Source organism: Oreochromis aureus, linkage group 18 (genome assembly GCF_013358895.1).
Source record: "Oreochromis aureus strain Israel breed Guangdong linkage group 18, ZZ_aureus, whole genome shotgun sequence".
Lineage (NCBI taxonomy): Eukaryota > Metazoa > Chordata > Actinopteri > Cichliformes > Cichlidae > Oreochromis > Oreochromis aureus.
In genome coordinates this window covers 18,443,547-18,453,968 of record NC_052959.1, presented here as the reverse complement: position 1 = coordinate 18,453,968, position 10,422 = coordinate 18,443,547, and the positions used below count along the sequence as shown (strand labels likewise).

At 39.6% G+C, this 10,422-nt stretch overlaps 1 protein-coding gene across 3 annotated transcripts in view; it reads left to right on the top strand.

The window, feature by feature from the left end:
• Positions 1 to 3,691: 3,691 nt before the first annotated feature.
• st18 (ST18 C2H2C-type zinc finger transcription factor) overlaps positions 3,692 to 10,422 on the top strand; it is a 32,022-nt gene continuing 25,291 nt past the window's right edge. For 2 of the 3 annotated variants that reach the window (XM_039601872.1, XM_031737800.2), the window contains exon 1: positions 3,692 to 3,760. The gene's annotated coding sequence lies outside the window, so the exon portion shown is untranslated. Of the gene's footprint in view, positions 3,761 to 7,913; positions 8,003 to 10,422 lie in introns of those variants that run through there. The other variant, XM_039601871.1, reaches the window with a different exon arrangement.

Sequence of the window (10,422 nt, the reverse complement as noted above, 5' to 3'; positions counted from 1 at the left end):
TAAACCAAACTCACAGGGTTTTGGGAATACCCATTATTTTGTTTCTATGACTGCACTGTATAGATGTGAGTATAATGTTTGCTTGATTACCTGCCCTGTTTTGTAAAATTTGATCAACATGGGAAAAAGAGAAAGAGGACAAACAATCGCTGATTAATGAGGCTTTTCATTGAAACTGGTAAATACATTATATAGATAATTGTGGATTCTTTTGGGTTATCACTTTTAGATTGTTTGGAGTTAAACTTATAATGGTTAAACGCCTTGGTAAATAGCAAATTGTGAGCTATGCCATATAAAACAAAATAAAATGGAATCAATTGGAATTGAAATGCAGTCTTAATAATCACCATGCTTTCTGGATTTTATGATCCCGTGTGCAGCTTTTCTACCATACAGACCTTGAAGTTTGGCTCTTTGGTTAATTCATCAGTCAGAAAATGCAAAGAACAAGTGGTGTTGACTAATAATAAAAGCTCCTTGTCATTTTGAATGTACTGGATGTATGGATGCTATTGCCAATGTAATTATTAATCAACATTTCTTGCTATGTAGTTTCAGTAAACATCTGGAGGTGACATAAAACCTCACCTATACGCCTTTTCACCTCAAAAGCCAAAGTTTGATCACCTGTTTCTTCTTTTAAAAACAGAAATTTGGCTACAGGGTAATTTGTATTAGTTTATTAAAAACAGTATTTCACACCCTACTAGAGGAGGATTTATCAAGTTTGGAGAAACTTTTTCAAACTCAAATATAACCATGGCCCTACAGTAGCTCCAAAGGCATCAGTTCAATGAAGAGATTAAAAAAACAACAACCTACATTTGTTCACAAAACATTCCAAATGTTATTGAAGTCTCTTCAAAGGACACTGAATAAACATATTGTAAGGTTGCCCACGGTCACACATAAATCGCCCAAAAGGGGATTGCTGGGAAGTAATCTAATCATTTCCTTTAACTGAGACACACTGACACGCAGTGTAGATAATGATCCCCATGAAAAATGCACTGTATTTTCAAAAGAATATTCCCTGTCTGTTGACATTAACATAAAGATAGTTCTACATCCTGGAGCCATATCAACAACATGTACTTATGTTTGGTTACCCATATTTGCATATGCAAATAATTTATTTAAAATTTAATTCAGTCCTTTTATGTGACTTTGTGGCGATGAACAAGCGGCATCAAGTGGTTGCACAATGAGGGTTCAGTACCACCAAGAAATACCATTTGTGTCATTTTAGACCGAGCTTGAAGCATTACAGCCGAAATTAACCACAGTTCAATATAGATTTCTACGTGTCTATCACATTCAATGGGACAGTGAATATGCATTGTTGTTTGGCTGTATGGGCTGCCACGCAAAATTAGTCGTGTTGCTTTGTTGAAATTACAGGGCGGGGTGTTGAGTGAGGGGGTTTGTTGAAGTTATACCGCTGACATTTTGATCCTGCAGTACATTAGAAGAATTCAGTTAAACATATTTGTGTAGGTTTCACAGGAGGAAGGTATAGTGCTCAAAACAACAGGGTGCTGTGACACTTCACTTTGCTTACATAATTTGCAGCAGAATGCAAAAAGCTTTTAGACACAGATGTGACCCATTGTAATACCTTTCTAAATGCAATCAAACACTTTCTACAAATATGAGCAGGACTTTTTAAATGTGAACCCTTGTTTGACATGTAATTTTGTCCAACCCACTCCTCTTTCATTTCTCCATCAGCTCTCTCCAGTTATGCCCACATTTTCAGTTGATGAAATAGCTTGACAAAACACTAGTTTATGTTGCATGTTGGCTCTGAATGAGTCCTCTCTTTTTCAAGATCTGAACAGATGTTATGGGCAAAAGAAAATGTTACATTTTCGTAAATGGTGTTGTTGCACGGTCTTCAATATGCTCTCACAATTTGCCGGGACTGCTTAACACGAGTTGATTCTTTTTGTGTTTTCTTCAAACAAAGCTGATGTCTGGTCGTGGACATGAAATAATCATCCCTTAGAACAAGCTTGCCGTGGCCTCACAGCGAGATTGTCTACATCAGGAATGAGAGAACGCGCCATTTGATGAGATGCTTACATAGATGATCCTTTACTTTCATATATTTGTACGATTATCAGGTACAAATTGTGAAAAAAAGAGGGTAAAACAGAGCATGTCTGCTCTCTTTGTATGTCTCTTTCACAGTGTACCATGAATTGGCTCTTGAAGACAGTTAGAAATTAGACTTTCAAATGAGGCATTAAACAAGGTGATGATCAACTGCCAAACCTTAAGTAATGATATTCTCCATCCTCAAGTCCCCAGCCTTGCATAACCAAATGCACAAATCACAGGAAAAAGAACTGAAAATTCATTATTATTACATATTGTGTTCACACGTCAGTCCCCGGGGACTGGGGGGACATCACCGACAGATAAGCATGTTTGGGTGGCCCCTACCATCAGCTGGGGAAGGGCTAGGCTTGGATCTTGAGGGGGGGCCCCCTCATGGGTATCACTTATTTTAAATCCTGAGCCTCACCAACCCACCCCCCTCTTTTGCCCCCCTCGCCCCAGGCTCCACCCAGAAGTGTGGTTGCCTTTGTCATTGTAATCTGGCCCTGTTTGCTAAACGCTTCCACTGTTTACTCTCTGCTATGGGGGCTTGTATGAACAGGAGTCAGCAGGATGCAGGGTGACATCACTTTGGCTGGGGGGGGTGGTGGTGGTGGTGGTTTGAAAAGCTGCATTTGTGATTTCTCGGGGCCCCTTTCTTCTTTTATTCTTCTCTGTCTCTATCCAGGCCTGTCGAACGCATGAGCTAACTCAGGAGGCTAACATGGACTACAGGGAGGAATTACACCTAATTACTTGAATAACTGCGAGGCAGCAGCTTTCCGTAGTCACCAAAAATCATTTCCAGGTCTGTGCCTTTTACTGATAGGCAGACTTCTGATGACAGAAAAACCTCAGACAAAGCGTTTACATTCAAATGGTCCAAGAGAAACGAAACAGGCTGACAGGTACAAACACTAAAAAGGAGGGGAATCAAATTAACAGACAAGGATTTCATATCATCTATTTTTGTTGTTGCCGTAGCGATAAAGTCGCAGACATTGAAACTGGTCTGTTCAGCCATTGTTATCATCCCTGGCCATCTGCTGCTGAGGAGTGACATTCCCTCTCATTTGCATGATGAGTGATGTATGAGGAGCTTGGGAGGGCATATGCCCTGGTCTTATGACAAACCAAGTGAAAGTTTTTTGTTTTTTTAAACACATAAAACGAGGATCAATATATGAATAAGTCTGGATGAAGGAGTTTTAAAAAAAAAGAAGGAATAAATCATCTGTGAGCGCACCGTGAGTGTATATGTGTCCACATGTGTGTTTGCCTGCATGTAGGCTGCATCCTCAGTAAGCGCACACAAATCTGTGGTGCCTGCGTGTGTGTCTGTGTGAGAGTACGCGCGCATGAGTAGAGCCCAGTGCGCGCATCTGCCTTCTTGTGTGCCTGTTTGTGTGTTTTGCGGATGTGGGAGTAGAACGAGGAGGGGGGTTGGTGGCTGTTGATGTGCAAATGTGCATCATGTTGAAGGGCTGTGAATGGGGAGGTGTGACGTAAAAAGGGACCCGAACGCAGGTGCTTATCTCGAGGCTGTCAAAGGCACAGTATGTCATATTCCTGGGGACTACCTTTCAAAGCCACAGCACCAGCTCAGCTATCAAGAGACTGGGAGAAAATCAAACTTTTTGGATCACAGCACTAGGTTGGTGTCAAAGTTCTTTTTATTAAATATACTGTCAGTTTGGTCAGCATTTGTCATCAGTGATATGCTGTATCGCAAATGTGAACGACAAGGCTTTTAGCTCACGCTGTTAGATGCTGTCCTGTGCGATCCAAAGCAGCAGCTGAAACGCACAAGTGTTAGAAACTTATTTAGATTTACACTTAGATTTTTGATTTTTGATTTTTTTTACTCAGCTGCGGAACTCGCCTCGTCCAGATTTTGCATGACTATGTGAAAAAGAATTGTGCTGGCAGTTGTTTTTAACTGTGTCAGGGAGTGTTTGTTGTAGAAAATGTTGCACAGATGAACATGAACACTGCTTTCCCGATACAAATCAGTGTTCTTAAAATCTTTGCTGGAAAGCGAGCGCAGCTTCTGTCCAGGTTTCAGACAGTTTGAGAGGAGATTAAATGGCTCAAACTGCTTTTTGAGAGGCATGACCTATTTTTGATCATCCAGATAGCATGAGATACTGTCTACCTAGATTAAGTTCACAGCATTTGTGTAGAGTATAAGCTTGTCTTAGGAATAACACATGTTCGTATTGTGTGTAGAGACAAAGCATTGTCAGGTTGCCTGTGGCTTTGACAGTGACAGCTGTACATACAAGACCACTGAGCCTAATGCACTTAAACATTGACTCTGTGTTCCAATAACGTGTTTGAGCAGTCAGTCAAGTATTTTATTGCATCCTGTCCTGGCTTTCTGTAATTCGTATTACAAGTCTGAAAAAGATATGTTAATAGTGATCATAGTTTGACAAAAACATTATCCACAAATCAGCTTTTGTGTTATTGTCTGAGGACAAATCTCAGATTTAGACAAATTCACAGGGCTGAAGCACTACAGTCTGTTTTGAATTTATGTTATCATTTGCATCGTAACTGTGGCAAAGTTACAAAACTATATGCTAATGCCAAATGTAGTGAGACTGTAACACAGTCCACAAGTGAACTTTTGTGTTAGACGTGGGCAAGACTTAGCTTTGACCAAATTGTAAGGGGTCAAAGCACTCAACAGTCTCCAGAGCAACTATTGATTTAAGAGGATGGATGCTGGTTGGAAAAGTTCATCATTTACTAGTAAGTTGGAGCACACTAATGGCTCAGAATCTGCTTGTATGACCCATCTTCAAGCTGATCCCTGTTTTTTTTTTTTTGTTGTCGTTGTTTTATTTAAGAAGCATTTTCTTTTAAATGAGAGTCAAGAGTAGATTAGTGTATGAATGATTAAAATATGAATATTGTTTCTTTGTTTTTTCAGCAAAAAAATCTAAATGATATAAGCTAAATACTTTAGTATTTCTATACAACTTATATAAATGTAAAATAAATCTCTTATATCTGCAGGTGATTTTTATTTTTATTTTGTGAGGGAAATTATTCTTTCTGTCATTGTTACATTAGAAGAATTCCCACTGATATGACTCAGTGGTAAAATATATTAAATGCCACTTGTCATTGTGCCTGTTTGTCTCCATTTGATCATAAGTTTTGTCATCATCTCATGACAGTCAGCTCTCATCTCTTAATAAACATGAAAAAGAGCCACCGAAGACATCAGATGATACAGTATTGTGTAACACATCTGAGTAATCCTTTGAAAAGTTTGCCCTGTTATACAGAGATTAAAACATATGAGGAGAGCGAAGTTACAAAGTTGCACCTCCACACTTTGTTTTAATTATAAAAGCAGCAGAGTCTGTGGTAGGGCTGTGTGCTAAAGCAGTGATAAGTAAGAGGCATTATTCCTCTCTGCTCCACACCCTCCTCTTCAAAGCACAGGGAAGTTAGTTGCTACACAACACATTAACGTAACCTCTGTTTGCCTCCAGGAACTGTCCATGGTACCTGCTGCTCAACAAAACTGGATTCACAAACCCATTCACATAGCTGAAATACACTTTAAACGACCATGATGGCAAATTTGGTTTGTACCTATTTTCATGTATTTAGCACACAACTAAAATGAAAGTTATTTAACTTCTGGCCTGCTTTTAAAAAAAAACACGAAGAGCTTGTCTTAATTATAAGCGAATTGCCGTCGGGTCTTCACATTGTCAAGTATAAAATGCATTTCAGACGAATACACAATGTGTTACCTGTTTTTCCACTGCTCAAACTTTCAGTTAGTTAATCCAGGAAAATGAATTATGTGGATTTAATTCAACAAGGTCTCAGAAATGATCCATCTGCTGTTGAGCAGCTGGTGAAAGGATAAATGTAATTAATTACTTAACTTTTGAAGAGTATTCCAGAAAAAAAAACAGTGATGTTTGTTTGTCCTGCTGGAGAAAAATGTAAAGGAACAGTGTTAACAGTACCTTTCAAAATTATTATTTATTTCTCTGAACATTTGAATATAATTTACCTGCAGTCTGAAAGTATTGTTTAAATATGCTCTTTTATAAATGTAAAAAGCTAGAGTTTGTCACAGTGGAAATATGTCCCTTAAATTAAAAGAGGTGATGTTGCATTGATTCAAATTGAGCCAGTAATAAAGTCAATATTATAATATTTAATGAGTTGTGCATAATTACTGATAAAGGCAATTTATGTTATATAAATTAAAACAGGTTTGAGCTGTATTTTTACTGATTGGTGCTTTAAAAGTGGAATGATTCTAACCAAAGCTCCCTAACTGGGCATTTATTCCAAATCTTAATAAAATATTTGGAGCTGCTTATAATGTCACACATGTTTTTTAAGCTTGTTGGTAGCATACAATAAAATGATCTAAAAATGTTAATGTTGAATCAGGTGGGATTTTCCTGAAAAGACAATAAAAGACAAGAGAAAAAACGGAGGTTTAAGTGAATACATATATTTGCCTGACAGGGGCAAGACTATGAAATGTTCCCAATTATTATTACATGGGATTTTTTTTAAAAACGCCTTTCTTTCTTTCTTTTTTTCCTTCTAAATATATTTCAGAATTTACCTTGATTGTAATGTACCTCATTGGCTGTGGTTTTGTTTGTTGGCCTAACTATAAAGGATCTGCTTATACCCTTGTGGGTTGGGAAGAATTAGGATTTATGAATTTATTTCCTCTGTTGTATTGTTTAAACAGCTTTGGTTTAGTTTTGATCCCTTCCTCTTGCCTTTGAGGCTGTTCCACGGTGTCAGCTGTTGACTGATAGTAAGAGAACTGCCTCACAGTGTGAATGAAAGAAAACTAGCGGTTGGTAAACACTGATAAGGGATAAATAGAAAGCGGTCAGGCAGAGATAGTTCTGTGGGAGCCCAGATTGTGTGCGGTCTGTTAAAATGAGATTCTGAGCCTGTCCTTTTTATTCTTCCTCCCCTCCCCTCCCCTCCCCTGTGCGGCGTTTGTCTGGAAAATCTCCAGTGACCCGGCTCGGCAGTCCCAGGCTGCAGTATTCTCTTTTTTGTATTTGTTTTGTTTTCTAACAAGGGTCAAGTTGGCCAATAGACATGTCCCTGATGCTTATAGACAGCTGTCATGACTTCAAGTACTTACAATAGTTACATTTTACATGCATTCAGGGTTCGGCACCAACACACTAGCAAGCGAAGCGTTAAATAACTAAAGCTGTAAGACATCTATTTCTTTTTAATTCACCTATGGTCATATAATTAATCTCTACGATCCTCTTAAGTTTTTTTTCCCCCTTTAAGTTGGAGCACAAATTCTAATGCATACTGTATGTACCGTCAAGTATCATCATTCACTTTGTTAAAGTGAAACCACTCTAAATGACTCTTGCGTTTAATTATTCCAGTTTATTTTCATTATCAATTTTTTCCCGTTTTATTAATTATTTTATATATTTTTGTATTTTTTTATTTATTTATGGGCTATCTACCTTTCTTTGGTTTAAAAAAAGACCTTCAGAGGTCTTACCTTGAAGATCACCATGTGGTGTATTTATACAGAAAATAATTCAGACCATTGTAGCCCAGCAGCTAATGAGATTGGTTGTTAAGTGAATGACACAAAGGCTACAAAAAAAAAAAAAGAGGGGGAAAAAAAGCTTAGCGTTTCGGGTGAATATCACAGTGTCCCTGCACACACGCACGCACACACAACACACACACACACACACACACACACACACACACACACAAACCCCAACCAAACACACTCTCCTCAGCAGCGAGACTCTGGACTACCCTGTACCCCACCTCGGTATCCTTCTGCTCCGTCTACCTCCCCGATGTCCCCGGGAGATGCAAAACAAAGGCTAAAGGGGGCATGGTAAGTCGAGCTCGCGATTCTGCCCTGTCGGACATGTTAACACGAGTGCATTTAGATGCAGAAGACAAGTGATTGTGGCTGTGTGAGGATGCGCTGTGCTGTGTAAGCCTCGGGCTCAGATAAGTAGATTCATGGCCGGGTCAATAACAGTGATGCTGTTTTATGTGGCTCAGAGTAGGATCACCACATTTCACTTCACCATTCTTAACTTCTCAATTGCTGCTCAAACTTTTTTTTCGTCTCTTTCCATACGCCACAAGGCTGCTTGAACTTTATGTTAGTTTACATCGGAGCTATGACTTGTTTGTTATTCACGAAAAAATAGAGATATTTATACATATAATGGTTTGTTTATTTTTTCGATGGTCAGATATCTTAATGTTGTTGTTTTGCTCGGTTTTGCCTAAAATGCAATGAATGTTTAACGTAAAAAAAAAAAAGAGGCAGGACAGCACGAGAGAGGCTCAGTTTGTATCGACTGCTTTACTGCTTAGCTCGTTCAAAGTGAACGGACGTTTCAGTGCAAACACGCACATCTGAGCGCTGTGCAGATATCGTTTACCTTTCCTCCGACTCCTTATTTTGATCTTCACAATAGTAGCAGGCAGCGTCAGTAGTGGCTGCTGTAATACAAAATTTTAAGTGCATTAGCTTATCGTGCTCTTCTGTCAGGCTGGGAAGTGGGTGAAAGTCCATCTTGTATATTAAACCCTGGACTTAAGTCAAATTTACATTTTGTTAAAGATTACTCCTTTTATTGATGCATATAATCATATTCATGGACCATCTGCTGATTTGGCAAGCGTGGATCAAACTCACAAAACAGCCCTGCTAACCTTTTAAGTACAAAATAGTCTGGCTTAACTCTGCTATCCCAGAAGTCTGTGTGTGTGTGTGAGTGCGAGAGATTGTATGGATATTGGATAATACTTAATTTAGATCCTCCAGGCTGCTCATGCCATATTTTATTTTATCATGATCGCTTTGGTAGCAGACCAGGACTTGTGTTTGAACAACTGAGCAAATAATGTTTGCCTGACAATAAGCAAAGCAAAAGCTTGGAGTGAGGAATCTGATTAAACTCTTGACCACAGTGTACAGCTCTGAGTTTATATCTCTCACCATGGTTATGTGGATTTCACAGTGCAGCACTGCACACTTCCACCTGGATGTGAGCGGCCATACGGGTCTCACCTTTTGACCGTACTAAAGCACTGCTTCAGGCTTTTCTAGTTGTTCTGATGACTGATTTAGTCCTGAACTGTCTCCCAGTGTGTGTTTCACAGAAATAGGAATTCACCACTGGGCATCCTTACTGCATGAAATACTTATGTTCGACTCATTCCAAACAAAGCTTACGCAGATTGAGAATTCATATGCCAGAGGTAAATCCGAGTTAACACGGATTTATACTGGCATGAGTTAAAGGACTAGAGTTTGTAATCCAGGTGGCCGAGGGATTTTACCATACAGTGGCAAAAATCACTTAAAACTCCCCCAACATCCTGAGCCACTGAGCCCAGTGAGTAGACAGATTGTTCAGAATTGATGACAGCACAACTATTACAGAGCTGGACTCTGTCTCTGTGTGTGCATGTATGTGTATCCGCATGTTTCTGTGTATGTACGTATGCTCGTGTTTGTGTGTGCGCATATGTGACCATGTTTGCTTCCTATATGTGCTCAATTAATACTAAAGGGTCTGTTTAGAATAAGACCTTGACAGATTGGTCTTATTTTTCCTCAGCAGGGTAGGGGAGGTGTGTTGGGACTAATGCCTTCTATCTGCATAAACATCCATAGCATAAATAAAAATACAGCAACCTCCATTTCAGTGGCCACTGACTGACTTGCAGTTCGACCAAAGTCACTTTAATATCTAAATAATGTTTTAACACTCTTTGATCACCGTACACAATGCATTAAATATAATGGGTAAAAAAACAAAGGGGCATGTCCGTGTGCGTGTGGCGCAGTGTCAGTGTGTGCGTGACCGTGCACACCCGTGTGCACTTGTGCACATGTGTGAGGAGGACAGAGGAGCAGAGATAGAGTGGAGTTGTTTAATGACAGGAACAGCTGACTCATTTAGAGAGAGCAGTGAAAGGTAATTAACCCTGGGAAAACTACAGCTGCCATGCGAGCTGTTCACTTCAGCGCAATCTGATTAGGAATCACTGCTCGAGTCCTGACTCCTTTCAGACACTATGTGTTCAAGGTAAACTTTTCCCTCTGCCCCGGAGAGGCCCAGAGCGCCGGAGACCTGCCTTTTGTGACGGGGGATTAGCTGGAACGGTTACTACGTTTCTCCAAATTGCAGACCACCTGGTAGCATTCATGCAACCTCCTTCATGAAAGGGGCTCCTTGGGCAGGAACAATGAGCAGGATTACTCTGCTCATTGTTACACCGGGGCTGGAA